The 14,992-nt window shown below is 48.9% G+C and overlaps 1 protein-coding gene across 2 annotated transcripts in view; it reads left to right on the top strand.

Moving 5' to 3' along the window:
- Positions 1-6,768: 6,768 nt before the first annotated feature.
- Positions 6,769-14,992, top strand: part of LOC120913582 (trimethyllysine dioxygenase, mitochondrial-like) — a 70,628-nt gene continuing 62,404 nt past the window's right edge. The window contains exon 1 of one of the 2 annotated variants that reach the window (XM_040323618.1): positions 6,769-6,873. The gene's annotated coding sequence lies outside the window, so the exon portion shown is untranslated. The remainder of the gene's footprint in view (positions 6,874-14,992) is intronic. The other variant, XM_040323619.1, reaches the window with a different exon arrangement.

Here is a 14,992-nt window from a genome sequence, read left to right as displayed (position 1 = left end):
ACAGCTTGAAGTCTTGGACTGATGGTAAAGTACCATTAGCCCCAGCTGTCCAATAAAAATGCTGCAGTGGCGGCACGCCTCTCACTGTAGTGCAGTGCTTCTCAATTATTTTCTGTCATGCCCCCCCTAGGAAGAAGAAAACATTTCGGGCCCCCCCCCCCCCCCGCGCGACTGTAAATAGTATCTTTTGTCTATAAAATTGTCTTACCATGACCCAGATGGATGTGTAGGCCTTCAGGCGAACGGACATTCCGTCGGCCGTGGGTGAGAGGACGCTGTCAGTCCCTGTGCACCATGGGCAATCGAGTCGCGCGCTCCACTCAGGCTGTGCAGGACGTCTCACTGACGCTGAGCGGAGGAGCGGTGTCAGGACTCACAGAGTGCTGGTGCGGGATTGGATGGAAGGTTGGAGGCTTGGCCCATGTGGAACAAGATGGGCGGAGTGCCGAGTTGGTAGGCTGGAGCGATAACTCAGAGGATCAGAGCATCTGTGTAGTGAGCGGTGCGGAGGTGCTGCACGGGCTGGAAACGGGGGATAATTGCTGCTATGGGTCTGTTCTCCTCGAAAGGGTCACGTGGTCCTCCGCGTCGGGCTGCGCTGGGACAATCTCAAGTGATCGCGCCGCGCTGCTCCCTCTCTCTGCAGTATGCAGTATTTGCCAGGTCAAACGAGCCCTCCTTTACGGAGCCCCACTATTTGAGAAGCACTGCTGTAGTGTCATGTGTCTAAAAGACCAAACCGATGGTTAGTACAGAAAAGCATCGGTTCAAAACCCGCGCATGCTCATAATCAAGTCGACGCATGCTTGGAAGCATTGAACTTAGTTTTATTCAGCACGTTGTGTGTTTGACGCCACCGCTTTCTGACCCGATCGGATTTTGGACTGATGGTGTGTACACATATCAGGCCGTACAGCCACTTCAGAGGTGAACCGATGAAAACGGTCCGACGGGCCAGTCTCATCGGTTTGGTCCGACCGTGTGTACGGGGCCTTAAGGCTGGCCATACATACATACATACATGAGACAGGGCGGTCCCTGCACAGTGTGCGGGGACCGCCCTATCCGCCGAGAGCTCAGCGGGGATCCCGGCTGAGCCGACGGAGCGGACACAAAAACTGAAAGGACGTCTGAAAGGACCCAAAAAGGAAAATTGTACAGGAAAATGTAATATGTATGACCAGCCTAATTTCTAAATAATTTTCTTTTGAAAATCAGAAAATTTGTGCGTTTTGTGATCGGATGATGCCACCATTGATTTCGGAATTCGACCAACCAAGCCTTCAATTTCACCTCATGTTCCTACAGAAAAGAATTTTCGTGTCTGGGGATCTTCTTTTCTTTCTGGGAATTTTCTTTTCTTGCACATGTGCATTTATTTTTCGATTACATTTCTCGCACAATTCTCCAATCATTCATTAGAAAATCGTTTGTTTTTCAAAAAAATTAACAACATGTCCGATTATTAATATTCAATGGCCGCACGAAAATCGGCTGTTCCTGCAGCCCACTAATGGTGCGAAATACGAACAAAAATTCTTAGGATTTTCGAAGAAAATTCTTTCGAAATTCGACCCATGTATGGCCTGCCTAAGGCTACATTCACAATGTGTTGTTACCCAATAAAAACACAATGTATAAAGCTAAAGCATTCAGAAACAGGTGTGTGATCAGGATTAGAATGACCTATAACACATAAAGATATGCGGGCCTGAGGCCTGTGTATACACAAAAAGGTGAAAACAATGGGGTAGATCCAGGTAGAATGGCTTATTTTTCTGCGGACGTAGCGTATCTCAGATACGCTACGCCGCCGTAACTTAGTGAGGCAGGTTCTATATTCACTAAGAACCTGCGCCCTAAATTACGGCGGCGTAGCGTAAATCTGCCAGCGTAAGCACGCCTAATTCAAATTGTGAAGAGGTGGGCGTGTTTTATGGAAATAAAACATGACCCCACGTAAATGACGTTTTTGACTAACGGCGCATGCGCCGTCCGTGAAAGTAACCCAGTGCGCATGCTCCAAATTTACCCGCAAAAAGCCAATGCTTTCGACGTGAACGTAAATTACGCACAGCCCCATTCACGGACGACTTACGCAAACGACGTCAAATTTTCAAAATTCGACGCGGGAACGACGTCCATACTTAGCATAGGATACGCCTCATATAGCAGGGTTAACTCTACGCCGGAAAAAGCCTAACGTAAACGACGTAAAAAAATGCGCCGGGCGGACGTACGTTTCTAAATCGGCGTATCTACCTAATTTACATATTCCTTGCGTTAATCGACGGAAGCGCCACCTAGCGGCCAGCGTAAATATGCAACTAAGATACGACGGCGTAAGAGACTTACGCTGGTCGTATCTTAGAGAAATTCTGGCGTATCTGATTCTTTGAATCAGGCGCCAGGATACGACGCCTCACACTCAGAGATATGACGGCGTATCTGGAGATACGCTGTCGTATCTCCTACGTGAATCTGGCCCATTATATATAAACACAATGTGTATATGATCTGAATTTTGAAAGCCGCCAAAAGGGTAAAGAGTTATGAACATGTCTCGCTCAGGTTCTGAAAAGAAAATGAAAAAGCAAATCAGATTCAATATGAAAACACCACCGTGATCAAAAATGATAAGATTAGCTGCTTACCAGACCCACAGAGGCCATGGAGTGTGTGTGCTAAACCTCAGCTCATATCGGCATTCCTCTGTCTAACAAATTGTGGGAATTTGCGATGGACAACAGCTCCCAGCAGACCCAGATAAATTGTTAAGTATGGAGGATCATCTGTGGCTGATGGAATGGGTTCCTCTGTACCTCTCTGCAAGAGATTGAGTGGATCCCTGATTAACAGCTCATGGCGGATGATAATAAATTTGGAGGAAGACTAATGCCGCGTACACACGCTCGGAATTTCCGACAACAAATGTTCGATGTGAGCTTGTTGTCAGAAATTCCAGCCGTGTGTATGCTCCATCGGACATTTGCTGTCGGAATTTCCGACAACAAAAATTTGAGAACTGGATCTCAAATTTTTCCGACAACAAAATCCGTTCTCGTAAATTCCGAGCGTGTGTAGACCATTCCAACGCACAAAATTCCATGCATGCTCTGAATGAAGTACGAGACGGAAGGGCTTGGTCTGGTAAAACTAATCTTTTCTCTTCTTCTTTATAATCCTAGAATAATGAAGTTGTTTTGCTGCTGATATTCACACAGAGTTCTGACAAACTGATTTCTCTGAGACTCCGAGAGATCAGGAACAGCAGCAGATGACATATAAGGGCGAATCGTCTCTCACCAAACTTCTACTAACACGAGATTAGAGAAGGAACCCAAAGGGTGGCGCACTTGGTATTGAACTTCCATTTTATAGTGCCGTCGTACGTGTTGTACGTCACTGCGTTCTTGGCGATTGGAATTTCCGACAACATTTGTGCGACCGTGTGTATGCAAGACAAGTTTGAGCCAACATCCATCGGATAAACCCCCCCCCCCCCCCCTTCCTGCCCAGGTACATTTTCAGATTTCCCTGTTTAACTGACAATTGCGCGGTTATGCTACACCGTACCCAAACAAAATTTTTATCATTTCGGTCCCACAAATAGAGATTTCTTTTAATGGTATTTGATCACCTCTGCGGTTTTTATTTTTTTGCTAAACAAGTAAAAAAAAAGACCTATTTTTTTTTTAAAAAATTATGTTTTCTTTGTTTCTGTTATATATTTGTTTGTAAATAAGTATGTTTTCTCCTTCACTGATGGGCACTGATGAGGCTGCACTGATGAGCACAGATGAGGTGGCGCTGATGATAGGCACTGATATGCGACACTCATGGGCGGCACTGATATCCAGCACTGATATGTGACACTGATGGGCACTCATAGGTGGCACAGATGGGCACTCATATGTGGCACTGATTGGTACTGATGAGTACTTATGGGTGGCACTGATAGGTGGGCACTGATGGGCATGGATGGACACTGATTAATGGCACTGATGGGCATCACTGATTAGGAAGCACTGCCAGGTATTGGTGGGCACTGATTGGCATCATGTGTGGGCACACATTGCCACATATGGCCACCAGGGATGGAATACCTGGTGGTCATCAGTGGTGGCCGTCTCTGGTGGCATGCCTGGTGGTCCTGGGTGGGCATCTGCGTGGGGGAGGGGGACTGTGCTGATAAACAATCAGCACAGACCCCCCCTGTCAGGAGAGCAGCTGATCGCCTCTCCTCTACTCGCGTCTGTTACCCTAGCCAAAAGCATATATTTTACAAACAATAACCCAGTACAGAGCTTGCTATGGGGGCACTTGGTGGAGGGGGGGGGGGGGGGAATCCAGGAGCATTGGTGGAAGACTCAAAGGGAAGAGGACCGGGGGCTGCTCTATGCAAAACCACTGCACAGAGCAGGTAAGTATAACATTAGTGTTATTTTAATTAAAAAAAAATATTTTCTTTAATAAGTTTGTAAACTTCCGTAAAAAAAACAAATAAAAAAAAACAAACAAAAAATAAACCTGCAAGACAAAGGCACAATGAACTCTGATGCATCGCATTCTAGATGATTATGAAATACTTTCCTTAGAACGCGATGCCCTATAGTGCCGCCCACACTCCGCTCCCGCGGCCGACATCTTTCACTGGAGTTACTTCTAGGTTCGCATGTTCCAGCGCTGTGATTGGCCAGAGCTATGATGATGTCACTCTCACGCATGCGTGCGGGAGCCACTGGGAGATATTTACACACCTGTCTTACCTGTAGGTACAAGTGGTGCAACAGAGTTTACTACCACTTTCATAGTTGCCAACATTTAAAAAAAAATTCCAGGGACACTTTGCAGCACAGCTATTAATTAATTACCACACTCACTTCCCCGAAGCTCCACCCACTCCGCATAATCTTCGCCTACTTATCAGATTATAGCGGGGGCCTCAAACTCAAATTACCTGAGGGCCACAAGAAAAGTTTTCATATGCCATGGGGGGCCGCATGCAAACTTTCAAACTTCAAAAACAACAGTACTGGTGTCAGCGAACACATTATTAACCCCCAGCACTGGTGTCAGCGAGCGCATTATTACCACCAGCACTGCTGTAAGTGGACGCATTTTTACCCCCAGCACTGGTGTCAGTGGATGCATTATTAACCCTGACCACTACACTGCACACCGACCACTGCACACCGACCACTGCACTACACGATGACCACTACACTGCACACTGACCACTACATACTGACCACTCACCATCAGGGCACAGCACATTAGGTCACAGAGCCCAGCACATTAGGGTACAGGGCACAGCGCACATCAGGGTACAGAGCCTTTCACATCAGGGCACAGGACCCGGCATGACAGGGCACAGGACACGGCACGACAGGGCACAGAGCCCGGCACATCAGGGTACAGAGCCCGGCACATCAGGGTACAGAGCCCGGCACATCAGGGTACAGAGCCCGGCACATCAGGGTACAGAGCCCGGCACATCAGGGTACATGGGGCACATCAGAGCACAATCGGGGCACATTAGGGTACATGGGGCGCATCGGAGCACATCAGGGTACATGGAGCAGATTCAGGGTACAAACAGGGTAGCGCAGTGCTGACTTCCTGGTGGGCTCTGCACATGGGCTGTGTGAAAACGCTGGAACTCATCCTTAGTCAGAGACTGCAGACATGGTACAGGAGATGGTCAGAGAGTGTGCGGACATAATTGGGCTGAAATTGCACAGAATGCACAGCGTGTTCCTGTGTTTTTCAGTGTGAACCTGGACCTGTGACCTGGAACCCACACTTTGCTAACTTGCCTGGAAAGGGGGCATTAGTATGGGCACCTGGAGCAATTTGCCACATCTTTTCTGAGATGCCAAGGGCCACCCCCTCTGTGGCAGACAGCAGCTTTAATTTGGGGGGGGGGGGGGGGGTATGTGCTAAGGGGGTGGATTTCATATCCAAGCCCCCTTGCAGCATACATCATAAAGTGCCCCCTAGAACATATCCTTTCCCCCAAAATGACTCACAGTAAACTGTAACCTGTAGGCATGACCCCCTCCCTCCCCCTCTGGAAAGCTCACTTACTTTGCATTAGGACATGTGTCATCTTGTCAGACGAGCAGCTTTTCTCGGCAGCAGCGTGGTGAGCCTCCTTCTCCTCCCCTCCTCTGTGTATACAGGAAACATCACACAGCAGGAGAAGGAGGGGGGCGGGCTCAGTTCACTCCGTCTCACTCTGCAATGTGTGTGTCAGGAGTCAGGACCAGGCAGCTGGGGACTGCAGGGAGATATATAAACATACTGCCGCACCTGCCTTCCCCACTAGCCGGGACAAGTCCCGGCAGGCTGAATTAGCCGGGACTAGGTCCTATTTCACGGGACTGTCCCTTTAAAAACGGGACAGTTGGCAAGTATGCACTTTAAAGATTACAGAGTCCTATTCATTCATGCCTGGTGTTTATAACACATTGCCAAGTATCACCCCAGTTATGCAGCTTCATAAAAATGTGTCATACACTTTAGTATGGGAAATCCAGAGACACAAAAACAGCTCCCACACAGCCCAGCCCTCAGTCAGAACTTCCCATCCCAATATAAAATAGAAAAGACATGAAACTCTTCGATAAACTACAACTCCCGGCATTCTCCCGCACTGACCAACCACAGGCTAGCAGGACCAACCAATGACTTATTTTCGTCAACACGCGTGCAGCATCCTGGGAGATGTAGTGAGCTCGCCGCTGGTTGTCAATGCAGCAGCTCCTGCATGGCCACAACCCCCCACAATGCACCGCGGGGCGGACTTGAACTGTGCGGTTGAATTGTACAGCCAAGTAAGAATTGCTGGAGGGGCCCCAGACGTGTCAGGTATGTGGGAGGCTGTGTTCTGTTATTTTTATATAGGAATATGGATGGACTATGTATAAAGTGAGGGAGGGAAAGTTTTTTTTATAAAATTGCACATGACTGGTGATTGTGTATGGAGTTAGTTCACTTCTTTCTTTCTTCTTCTTCTATTATCCCGTCAGTGTGAGCCGGAGCAACACTAGAACACATGCATGGAGGAGGGGTCATCTTCTGTAATTCACAAATAAATCTGATTAACTTTCCCTGTATTTCTATATTCCTCCCTGATGGTGACACTGCACCCATCACATGGCACACTGCACACATTACAAGGGACACTGCACCCATCACATGGCACACTGCACCCATCACATGGCACACTGCACACATTACAAGGCACACTGCACCTATCACATGGCACACTGCACACATTACAAGGCACACTGCACCCATCACTAGGGACACTGCACCCATCACAAGGCACACTGCACCCATCACATGGCACACTGCACCCATCACATGGCACACTGCACCCATCACATGGCACACTGCACCCATCACAAGGCACACTGCACCTATCACATGGCACACTGCACCCATCACAAGGCACACTGCACCCATCACAAGGGACACTGCACCCATCGCATGCATTGCCACGCTGCACCCATCACAAGGCACACTGCACCCATCACAAGGCACACTGCACCCATCACATGCATGGCACACTGCACCCATCACAAGGCACACTGCACCCATCACAAGGCACACTGCACCCATCACAAGGCGCACTGCACCCATCACATGGCACACTGCACCCATCACATGGCACACTGCACCCATCACAAGGCACACTGCACCCATCACAAGGGACACTGCACCCATCACATGGCACACTGCACCCATCACATGGCACACTGCACCCATCACAAGGGACACTGCACCCATCACAAGGGACACTGCACCCATCACATGCATGGCACACTGCACCCATCACAAGGCACACTGCACCCATCACAAGGCACACTGCACCCATCACAAGGGACACTGCACCCATCACATGGCACACTGCACCCATCACATGGCACACTGCACCCATCACAAGGGACACTGCACCCATCACAAGGGACACTGCACCCATCACAAGGGACACTGCACCCATCACATGCATGGCACACTGCACCCATCACAAGGCACACTGCACCCATCACATGGCACACTGCACCCATCACATGGCACACTGCACCCATCACAAGGGACACTGCACCCATCACAAGGGACACTGCACCCATCACAAGGGACACTGCACCCATCACATGCATGGCACACTGCACCCATCACAAGGCACACTGCACCCATCACAAGGCACACTGCACCCATCACAAGGCACACTGCACCCATCACAAGGCACACTGCACCCATCACAAGGCACACTGCACCCATCACAAGGCACACTGCACCCATCACAAGGCGCACTGCACCCATCACATGGCACACTGCACCCATCACATGGCACACTGCACCCATCACAAGGCACACTGCACCCATCACAAGGCACACTGCACCCATCACATGGCACACTGCACCCATCACATGGCACACTGCACCCATCACAAGGGACACTGCACCCATCACAAGGGACACTGCACCCATCACAAGGGACACTGCACCCATCACATGCATGGCACACTGCACCCATCACAAGGCACACTGCACCCATCACAAGGCACACTGCACCCATCACAAGGCACACTGCACCCATCACATGGCACACTGCACCCATCACATGGCACACTGCACCCATCACATGGCACACTGCACCCATCACAAGGCACACTGCACCCATCACAAGGGACACTGCACCCATCACATGGCACACTGCACCCATCACAAGGCACACTGCACCCATCACAAGGGACACTGCACCCATCACAAGGGACACTGCACCCATCACAAGGGACACTGCACCCATCACAAGGCACACTGCTCTGATGAGCCTCTATGTGCTCACATGCTTCCCTTTCCTCAGCTCTGTGCAGTATTATCTTTACACAGAGATGTTTGTATTATACCCACAAAACATCGCTTTTATTCTGTTGTTAGAACAAACCTCTTTTTCCACATTCCTCAAAGCTGAACTCCAGGGAAAAGGAACACTCTCCCTTGTAGCAGGGCTGTGCCTGCACTGCAAGGGTTAAATGCCCATGTAGGTCTCATAGTTACATAGTAGGCGAGGTTGAAAAAAGACACAAGTCCATCAAGTCCAACCTGTGTGTGTGATTATATGTCAGCATTACATTGTATATCCCTGTATGTTTTGGTTGTTTTAAGGTGCTTTTCTAATAGTTTTTTTAAATTATCGATGCTCCCCGCTGATACCACAGCCTATGGAAGAGAATTCCACATCCCAACCGCTCTTACAGTTAAACCTCTTTTCTTCTAATTTTAGTGAATGGCCGTGTGTCTTTTTAGGTTCCCTTCCGTGGAAAAGTTGTATCCCTATTTTGGGGTCAACGGTATGGCATTTGTACATTGTATAACAAAAATAATTGCGCTACCCAAAAAGTGAACTAATAACTGCTCAAAAACAGAAATACAATAATGAGTGATTGCCAATAAATCGAAAAAATATTAAATCAAATTTATAAATTCATATAGTCCATAAATTGCTTTGCAGACCAGTGAGACAAACGGCTTGGCAGAAGGTTATGCCTCGTACACACGACAAGTTTTCCCATCGGGAAAACTGCCATGAAAGCTTTTGGCCGGGAAAACTGTCCATGTGTATACTCCATGGCAGTTTTCCCAACAGGAAAACTGCCGGAAATCACGGCAGGAAAAATTAGAACATGTTTTCTTTTTTCCTGCCGCGATTACCGGCGGTCTTTTTCCCGGCAGTTTGCCTATGGGAAACACTGCAGTGGAGCATACTTACATCCGGGATTCCCGGCTAAAGCTCTCACCGCAGTTTTCCCGACGGGAAAACCTCTGGTGTGTACACGGGTAAGTGACCGAGCAGGTTCTTGGTTTTCCCCCCGGGATTCCCAGCGGACTTTTTACCGCCAGGAATCCCGATTGCGCGTACGGGGCATAATTCACATGTTCTGTTCATCAAACAATCAGCACCGCTTACCAGATATGTTGGATCTCGGGTTATAAAGATCAAAAGGGCTTGTGAAAACAGGGATCAGTTAGTCAGGGACAGTGCATCCACGGATTCCTCCGATCATGGGACCTCTCCTCTTACTGCCGCTGTTCCCCTGCTAAGATATTCCTCATGGATTTAGTAATGCAAGGCTCACTCCCAAAGCAGATTAATAGGGATGAAGAAGAGACTTCATGGTGCAGTACTAGGTTTAAAGGCTTTATTTACAAACAACGATACTGACATCCAACAAACAAGGATTTCAAAACACAGCCGCGGCTCAAGCCAGACCAGCTGGTGCGTGGTGATGTCATGGATTGTAGCTCCACCCGACGTGTTTCCCCGTAGAAGGCATCAACTTAGAAAGGAGGCCGTCACAGTCTGCTTTCCCAGTTGATGCTTTCTACGGGGAAACGTGTCAGCACAAACGCAGCGAGGCATCAAGAGGTATGGGCTTCGTCAGGTTGTGGGATCTGCGCTGCATACTTGGGGGAGGGGGGGTAGCATGCAGCACAGGCCCCACAACCTCCCACAACTGTAAGTACTCACAGGGGTGTAAAACTTGCAGTTGAGCTATGGTTTTACCAACCCCTTAAAGATTAACTCCAGGATAAGTAAATATCATCTAAATACATTTTGCATGTGAATTCATCCTAGAATATTGGCGTGCATTGTGCGTTTCTTCCAGATCTGTGCAGTAATACAGTGTGAAACTTGGCCTCTGTGCAGGAGCATCCTGTAATAAAGACCAATCACTGCTGCTCTCTTACCTTGTGCAGGTGACTGGTCTCGTCTCCACCCCTCCTGTAGATTTCTGCAGGTATCCTGTGGTGGGTGGGGCCTGCCGGGTCCCTCCCACAGCTCTGCTCTTTGCAACGGCTATGTACAGCACAGTGAGTGATAATTTCACCACTACTTTAACAAGGCAATATCTTGGTTTGCAAAAGGTACGTGTAGGAGGCATTTTAATTGGCCCGCGCCGACCAATTATAACCTGCCTAGCCCATCCTGTCAGCGCTGGAGAAGAGGAAAGAAAGCCACAGGGATTTCTAATCCCTGGACTGATAAAGCGGCGACTTGCTCTCGCAACCTCTCTTGCATGACAGCTGCAGCTGGCGGGGTCGAGGATCCCCGCTGACGTCATTCAGAAGGGGGAGGGAGAGGGGTGGCCCCGCCCGCTGCAGCTGTCATGCGAGAGAGGAGAAATATGGCGGGTCACGTGATCACAGATATGCGCTCTGTAAACAAGGTATATCGCTGCATTTTTTTTTTATAAAGCACAGTCACATGGGGGACTTTAGATTCATCATCCAAGAGAAAAATGTAAATTGTACACTAATTTGAGCAGCAGGAGGGGAGGGGGCGGGCACAGACGCGGAGCTCACAGACATGGAGGGGAGGGAGGAGGACAGAGGAGACAGAAAGCAGGGCTGCGGATGACAGAGGCAGGTAAACTGACCACAGTGTCAGGGCTCAGCAGCCCGATGAACCGTGGTCAGTTTACAGGGGCAGAAACTGGCAGGATCAGCCAGGTTTTTTAGGTTATACAAGGGGCCAAATGACACAGCACAAGCACTGTGCTGTATAACATGTATAGGAACAGAATCTTTATTACATTTTTTTGGGTTAACAAACACTGGAATTAAACCCTCCCATCCTTTACAGCCTAGGACACTGATATTGTTTAAACTGCAACTGCCGTGATGCTGCACATGTGATCAGTTATGACACCAGCCATTTGAGGGTTTGAAAGTTTGGTTGAGGACTACAGGAATGTAACTGTGTTTTGAAACTGTTAAATCAATTAGTTTTGTTCCGCTTTATGATTTACTGCTCTTTGGGGGAAATGGCAGCCTCCAGCAAGAAGCACATTGTTATGGGTAAAGTTCTGCTTAAAATAAGAGTTTTTATGCCCAGAGTTCAGCTTTAAGCTGCAAGGCAGCAGAATGGGGTTGAACCCATGCCGCAGCCACTGCAAAATGTATACCTTGTTACTTTTGGTGAGCAGTTTGTATATTGCTCCGCTGTAAAAAAAATATTAAAAGCCAGCAGCTACAAATACTGCAGCTGCTGACTTTTAATATATAGACACTTACCCATCCTGGAGTCCAGCGCCGTCCGCAGCAGAAGACAAGCAATCGCTCGTCTCTCGGTTGCCCCCACCGTCATCCTCGGTGAGGGAATCAGGAAGTGAAGCGTCGCGCGTCTTCACTGGTCCCCGTTGTGTTCTGGTAGCCGCGTGTTTCCCAGAACGCAACGGGGGGATCCGGAAATGACGCACTACCCGCAGAATACGCACAGAATAGAGACACAGGAAGCCGAGTGACAGATGCTGTAAACAAAGGTACTGTCACAAAAGAAATATACCGTCCGTTCTGTAATGCATTCGAGTATCCTATTTGATTAAGATAATGTTTAAAAATAGGGTGGAGCTCCGCTTTAAAGATCGATGGTGTGCTGGCGATATGTGAATTGCTGGTCCTTCTCTGTGCTCTGCCGTTCTCACCCCCAGTCCTATGTAACTCCTGTATTGTTGTAAGGGTTGGTTGGGGAACCACAACATGCAGCAGGGGACTAGGAATTTAGTGTACCAGATGCTGAAGGATCTTCAGCTGGGGTATCTCTAGCTGAACAAAGCAGTGCCATGGGCAGTGGAATAAGAAGGTATGCAGCGAATTATTTTCCAGGCAGCATGGTTTTTGATTTCTGTTGTCTGTTTTAAAAGAAGTATCACCAAACCTTAACAATCCAATCCTTGTTGATTCCCTCAGGGATTTTCTGTTTGTCCTGTAGCTCCACCCCAGACTGAAGCCCAATTTATTGGTGTTTCTATGGGGGAGATAGATTACACTGGGCAACAGAGCAGTAGAGACAACCACAAAAGGGCAGACAACAGAGCAGACCTGCTCTCCTATGGAGAGAGTCTAGACCGCCAACTTGCAGCTTGTGTTGCAAATGATGGATGCATGCATGCATGCATCTCATTCACAACTCAAGCTAATACACTGGTCTCTTGTCAACTTCTTTATTTAGTAACTTGGAGTTCCTGTAGAATGACATCAATGGTCTGGATGAATATGGCTCAGCACTATGTACCACATGATTCAGGATCTTATCACCACTGCTGTGTTGCCCCCATCTACTCGCTGTACAAAAGCTCAATGCCACATCTTGGTGGCTTTAAAGGATCACTAAAGGAATTTTTTTTTAGCTAAATAGCTTCTTTTACCTTACTGCAGTCCTGGTTTCATGTCCTCATTGTTCGTTTTTGCTTTGAAGTAGCTGTAATTCTGCTGTGATCTCCACACTTCCTGCTTTTCTGGCTCCTTATAACCATGGTACTGGGAGATTTTCACGGTGGTCTAAGCTGTCATTAGTGTGTGTCTAAAACACCTCAGAACCAATCGGATTCATTTTAAAAACAAAACACTGCCCTGGATTTGTTTGTTTTTGTTCTGTGGGTCTCTTTACTTCACAGAAACATGAAACCAGTTTAAAACCGAAAGTGAAACTAGAGGCACATTATATGATTGAATTTAATCAATTTTTAATCATTTTTTTTTTTTTAACAGTTAAAGTTTTTTTATTTTTGATGACAGACAATAACACATACATGAAAATGGCAGTACAAAGATCACAAGGCTTACTCAGAATGCATAAGTTCATACATAGACATCATAGACAAAAGACTACATTGGTGGGGAATTAGTTCAGCAGCATCCACAATGGGACATACAACACAGACAAAAAACCCGTCACCCGGGGGGAATCGCCAGCCGGCGTCCCCCGGCCGTCGCCCCCCGCCCCGTCACCCCCCCGCCCCCCCCCCGGAGGGGGGGGGGACGAGGGGGGGAAGGGGAGGGGGAGGCACCGCACGCCGAGGCGGGCGGGGAGGGGAGGCAGGGGACGGGGAACCCCGGCCACCCACAGCCCCTCAATATTCAGGACACGGCAGGGGGGGAGTCAACCAAGTCGTCAGGGGACTCAATCCAATTTGACCAGATCTTTTCAAATTTAGCTGGGCAGTTCCTGCTCTCGTACGTCAGCCTATATAGCGGGAGCACTCTGTTGATCGTGGCCAGCCAGGAGGACACAGTGGGAAGATCAGTGCCCCGCCATCGAAGTAGGATCTCCCTTCTAGCATAAAACAGAGCAAAGGTGATGCTCAGTTTGGTGTACCTGTCTCCCTCAATGTCACCCAGGTAGCTTAGGAGGAACAATTTTGGGTCCATGACTAGTTCTATCCCAGAACGATCCGAGAGGACCCCCGCCACTTCTCTCCAATACTGATTCAGCTTAGGGCAGGACCAGACCATATGAATGAAGGAGCCCGTGTCTCCCAGGCACCTGGTGCACTCCGGGGACCTGGAGGGGTAGATCCTAGCCAACCTCTGCGGGGTGTAGTATGCCCTGTGAAGAAATTTAAGTTGAATGAACCTGTCTCTAGAGGCAATCATAGACGGGAGAAAGGAGGAGACACATTCCTCCCAGATCTCTTCGTCCAGATCCGGGATGTCGGCAGTCCATTTGGTCAGTGTCCCCGTCGTGTTCGTGTCGTATGCCACCGTAAATCTCAGATAGAGGGATGAGAGGGGCTTCCCCATGACCCCCGAGATCAGAAGACGCTCTATCGAATCTGACTCGAGCGTCACCGAGTCCGGGAACTGGGCCGTCAATGCATGTCGCAGCTGAGTGTATCTAAAGCCAAATGAGGAGGGGACCTTATAGGTCCGACACAAGTCCTGAAAGGGCATCACCACACCATCCGGCATCACATGCCGGAGGGTGAGGATCCCCCGTCGGGCCCAGACCACCGGGTCTGGGACCGTGTTCAGGTGGGGAAGAAGTGGGTTGCCCCAAAGCGGGGTATGTGGGGAGGCAGTATTTGGTTTCAGCATTCGAGCCCTGGACGATGCCCACACCCTAACCACCGTCGCCATGGGCCTCGTGACAGATGGGTGAGCCCTGCACCCCCGAAACACCAGGTTGGACAGGGCA

Source organism: Rana temporaria, chromosome 9 (genome assembly GCF_905171775.1).
Source record: "Rana temporaria chromosome 9, aRanTem1.1, whole genome shotgun sequence".
Taxonomy (NCBI): Eukaryota; Metazoa; Chordata; class Amphibia; order Anura; family Ranidae; genus Rana; species Rana temporaria.
Note: the sequence above shows the minus strand (reverse complement) of the source record. Positions and strands in the feature narration are given on the sequence as shown.